Raw genomic sequence first — 5770 nt, 5'->3', positions numbered from 1 at the left:
CTAAGCGTAAAAGATCATGGGTAACTCCAGGCGAACCATCGACATCGACTGCAAGGCCAAATCGCTATGGACGGAAGACAATGCTTTGTGTTTGGTGGGATCAGAAAAGTGTGATCTATTATGAGCTGCTAAAACCTGGCGAAACCGCTTAATACTGAACGCTACCGACAACAAATGATCAATTTGAATCAAGCTTTCCGTGAAAAACGATCGGAATATCAAAAAAGGCAACACAATGTGATTTTGCTTCATGATAATGCACCATCACACACAGCAAAACTGATCAAGGAAACGATTGAGGCGTTTGGTTGGGAGATACCTTCGCATGCGGCTTACTCACCAGACTTGGTTCCGTCCGATTACTACTTATTTGCATTGATGGAACACGCACTTGCTCAACAGTTCACAGCGCTTCACTTCTTACGAAGATGTACGAAAATGGCTAGATGACTGGTTTGGCTCAAAAGAGCAACAATTTTTTTGGCGTGGTATCCACAAATTGTCAAACAGGTGGGAAAAATGTATAGCTAGCGATGGGCAATACTTCGAATAAAATATTTTTTATCATTTTCGTGCAATAAACGTGTATTTTCTATTAAAAAATTCCGGTTTCATATTTACATACCTGGTATAATCTCTTTTATTAAAAATGGCTATGTGGGGTAGATTGACCAAAATGAGACGATGTTAGATGATAAAGCTGAAATTGGCCCAGAGAGTTAGCCCAGAATCACTGAAACGCAGGACCGCATCGACCAATTTTGAAAAAACTTATATTACAGCTTTATGAGCAAATAAAAACGGTTTTAATGCACGTAGGCATAAATACGGTATCAAAACATAACAAAAATATCATTTAAACAACATACGAATAATAAAAATATTCATTTTCATTTATGAAATATGAAGAAATGCGTAAGACCTACGACTTAACATTTAATAAAATAAGCAGTTCGCGCTCCCTCAAAAATGAATATGCATTGCATTCCTAACATCCCAAAGAACATGTGTGAAAATTTTCAGCCGTTTATTCGTTTGCGTTGACGAGCAACAAACAATTATTTATCACTGCTCGGGCAGAATAGCGCCTCTTATAAAATTTGGCATTTTTTTAAACAATTAAGCAGTTCATGCTTCCTCAAAAATGAATATGCATTGCATTTCTAACATCCCAGAGAACATGTGTGTAAATTTTCAGCCGTTTATTGGTTTACGTTGACGAGCAACAATTATTTATCACTGTTCGGGCAGAATAGCGCCTCTTATAAAATTTGGCAATTTTTAAAACAATTAAGCAGTTCGTGCTCCCTCAAAAATGAATATGCATTGCATTTCTCACATCCCAGAGAACATGTGTGTAAATTTTCAGCCGTTTATTGGTTTACGTTGACGAGCAACAAACAATTATTTATCACTGTTCGGGCAGAATAGCGCCTCTTATAAGGTTTAGCATTTTTTTTAGACAACTATATTGTCTAAAAAAAAATGCTAAACCTTATAGAACGAATAAACGGCTGAAAATTTTCACACATGTTCTTTGGGATGTTAGGAATGCAATACATATTCATTTTTAAGGGAGCACGAACTGCTTAATTGTTTAAAAAAATGCCAAATCTTATAAGAGGTGCTATTCTGCCCGAACAGTGATAAATAATTGTTTGTTGCTCGTCAACGCAAACCAATAAACGGCTGAAAATTTACACACATGTTCTCTGGGATGTTAGGAATGCAATGCATATTTATTTTTGAGGGAGCACGAACCGCTTAATTGTTTAAAAAAATGCCAAATTTTATAAGAGGCGCTATTCTGCCCGAACAGTGATAAATAATTGTTTGTTGCTCGTCAACGCAAACCAATAAACGGCTGAAAATTTACACACATGTTCTTTGGGATGTTAGGAATGCAATGCATATTCATTTTTGAGGGAGAACGAACTGCTTAATTGTTTAAAAAAATGCCAAATTTTATAAGAGGAGCTATTCTGCCCGAACAGTGATAAATAATTGTTTGTTGCTCGTCAACGCAAACCAATAAACGGCTGAAAATTTATACACATGTTCTCTGGGATGTGAGGAATGCAATGCATATTCATTTTTGAGGGAGCGCGAACTGCTTAATTGTTTTAAAAAATGCCAAAATCTTATAAGAGGCGCTATTCTGCCCGAACAGATAAATAATTGTTTGTTGCTCGTCAACATAAACGAATAAACGGCTGAAAATTTACACATATGTTCTTTGGGATATTAGGAATGCAATTCATATTCATTTTTGAGGGAGCACGAACTGCTTATTTGATTATTAAATATTAAGTCGTAGGTCTTACGCATTTCTTCATATTTCATAAATGAGAATGAATATTTTTATTATTCTCGTATGTTATTTAAATGTTATTTTTGTTATGCTTTGATAACGTATTTATGCCTACGTGCATTAAAACCGTTTTTATTTGCTTAAAAGTTTTTAAAGTTGAAATATAAGTTTTTTCAAAATTGGTCGAGCGGCTCTGCGTTTCAGTGATTCTTGGCTAACTCTCTGGGTCAATTTCAGCTTCATGTACAACTTTGCTTCCGCCGTTTTCCTATAGATGGCTTTAGGGGTAAGTGGTGGTCGAAATAAACAGATCATAGGCGTCATACAATAAACTTGATCATCTGTCAACATAACACCATGGAAATTAGTCGATTTGTGTCTGCATCATAAAGTTATTCTCGATTGAAAATGTCAGTTTACGAGCCAAATTCTCATCATTTGCGGGAGGTTTTAATTTTTTGCTTCAATATGAAGAAATCTGCGGCTGAGGGTCATCGAATGCTCTCAAATACTTATGGTGAGACCGCTATTAGTGAAAGAACGTGTCGTGAATGATTTCCACGCATGAAGAACGATGATTTTGATGTCGAAGACCGGCATAGCAGTGGAAGAGAAAAGGTTTTCGAAGATGCAGAATTGGAGGAATTACTTGATCAAGACTCGTGTCAAAATCAAGAAGAATTGGCAGGATCATTGGGAGTGACTCAACAAACCATTCCAAAACGTCTCAAAGCCAGGGGAATGATTCAGAAACAAGGAAATTGGATGCTGTATGAGTTGAAGTCGAGAGATGTTGAACGGCGTTTATTTGTCTGTGAACAGCTGCTTGAAAGGCAAAGACGGAAGGGATTTCTGCATCGCATTGTGACTAAGGACAAAAAATGAGTCCGTTATGATAACCCCAAGCACAGAAAATCATGGGGAGTTCCCGGCCATGCTTCCACGTCGACTGCCAAACCGAATATTCACGGCTCCAAGGTCATGCTCTGTATTTGGTGGGATCAGCTCGGCGTAGTGTATTATGAGCTGTTAGAACCGACAGAAACAATGACAGGTGAGCGGCATCGAACGCAATTAATGCGTTTGAGCAGAGTATTATAAGACAAACGGCCGCAATACAACGAGAGACACGATAAAATGATTTTGCAATATGGCAATGCTCGACCCTATGTTGCGAAAGTGGTTAAGACATACTTGGAAACGTTGAAATGGGAAGTACTACCCCACCCGCCGTATTCTCCAGACGTTGCTCCCTCTGACTATCACTTGTTTCGATTAGTGACACACGGCGTGGCTGACCAGCACTTCCAGCCTTATGAAGAAGTAAAAAATTGGATCGATTCGTGGATCGCCTCAAAAGATGACCAGTTTTTTCGACGCGGGATTCGTACCCTGCCCGAAATATGGGAGAAAGTAGTGGCCAGCGATGGACAATACTTTGAATCATAAATGTATGTATAACCAGTTTTTTACAATAAAACCTCGAATTTTGAAAAAAGAACGGCGGAAGCAAAGTTGTACACCTAATATGATTCTCGTTCTACGACTCAGTTACGGTCATCCTCATGCTAAGGGCCTTAAATAACGTTTTTAGATGAAACGTTTCAGACCAAAGTTGTAATTTTTTAAAGCAGCTATTTACTGATATTTAGTTTAACCTTTTATGGCGTCTCTAAGATCAGATCAAGGTCACATTTATTTTTTTTTTAAGACACAGTCTAATTTTATTCTACCATTTAGCAGCTGGTGTAGCTTTTCAAAATTATTTTTTTTTATTAAGTTCTTATTGAAATGTGAGACATGAAAGTTATTGTATTTAATCAAGGTTTCCGACTGGTGGCACTAAAAATAAAAATTAGTGGAACAACTGCCTCTAAAACGGCTTTCCGAATCTTTTTATATTCTTCACAACATTTCGGTATTTTATATAAAAACGGTTTCTACGCATCTTTGGGTCAGTCGTTACTGAGATGACTTTCAATTTTTTGCATATATTGCGAAGCAAATGATTTGTACATTCTATTTTGCTCACAGTTGTCATTTGCTCCTGATACGGTCTATTATTAATAATGGACTTAAATACGTTACTATCACCATCGGCGATGATCGTTTTATAGATCAATCCATGCATTTCAATGATATTTTTAAACCCTTCAACAGTAGCATCACTCTCCATACTTTTAGAGCTTGCATTTCGATCACAGTTTTTGTAATACAAAACCAGTACCGTTAAAATACACGCTTCTGGCGTTTATTTTGCCATTACAGTAAAGACAAACGCTTTTGATATTTTTATCATTATCGTCTGATTAGACGTCTCTGAGATTTATACTATCAGTACCGTCGAAATATACGCTTCTGACATTTATAACAAACAATAACATGCATGTGATAATACAAACCAGTACCATCAAAATAGACGCTTCTGGCATTTACAGCAAACTATTACACATGCATATGGTACTACGAATCAGTACCGTCAAAATAGACGCTTCTGGCACCATTGAAATACTACATGGTTACATATTATATACAATTAATTTCGTGTTCAATATGGAGACAAGCAATACTGCGTTCTTATCTTTAAAAACAATCGTTATTTTTTATTAAAAAAAGTTTATTTTTACAAAACCTATCATTAGGCTCTTGCAATCGTAAAATGTAATTTTCAAATACTATACAGGGTGTCTGGAAATTACCGACAAATGTTTCGTGCGTGTGTAGAACAGACTATACTGAGTCGAAAAGTCCTGTACCATTTTGCGGTGTCAGCAATAGTTAACGAGATATTAACGTTTAAAGATAGCAGAATATACGCGTCCGCCCGACCTACTATTGCCGGAGGTACGGTCTAGCAGGCGCGCCTCGCCGTTCGAGATTAGAGGCTCGCGGCGTTGAGCTGGACGCTTGGCACATTCCCTGCGCGCTGAACTATCGATGAAGGCGCTTTGGAAATAATATCTCAATTAGGAAATGATCGAAATCTTTTTGAAAACATAATTTAGTTTGCTCTAAAGCGTATACATACACGCGCACGCTTTAGAGCAAACTAAATTGAGTTTTCAAAAAGATTTCGATCATTTCCTAATCGAGATATTATTTCCAAAGCGCCTTCATCGATAGCTTGGCGCCCGGGGATTGGGCAGTAGGGCACCGTCAGCTTCTAAGCTCGAACGGCGCGGCGCGCCTGCTAGGCCGTTCACGCTCCTCGCATTGTGCCCTTGGTTGGTCGTACCTTCGGCAATAGTAGGTCGGGCGGACGCGCATATTCTGCTATATTTAAACGTTAATATCTCGTTAACTATTGCTGACACCGCAAAATGGTACAGGACTTTTCGACTCAGTATAGTCTGTTCTACACACGCACGAAACATTTGTCGGTAATTTCCAGACACCCTGTATATGTGAGTATATATGTACCCAGTCCGTCATTAGCTGCGTTCAGTAGACTCATCAGTT

The sequence above is a fragment of the Trachymyrmex cornetzi genome, unplaced genomic scaffold (assembly GCF_001594075.2).
Source record: "Trachymyrmex cornetzi isolate Tcor2-1 unplaced genomic scaffold, Tcor1.1 scaffold430, whole genome shotgun sequence".
In the NCBI taxonomy this organism is placed as follows: Eukaryota; Metazoa; Arthropoda; class Insecta; order Hymenoptera; family Formicidae; genus Trachymyrmex; species Trachymyrmex cornetzi.
The sequence above is the reverse complement of the archived record's forward strand: the minus strand, read 5'-3'. Positions refer to the sequence as shown.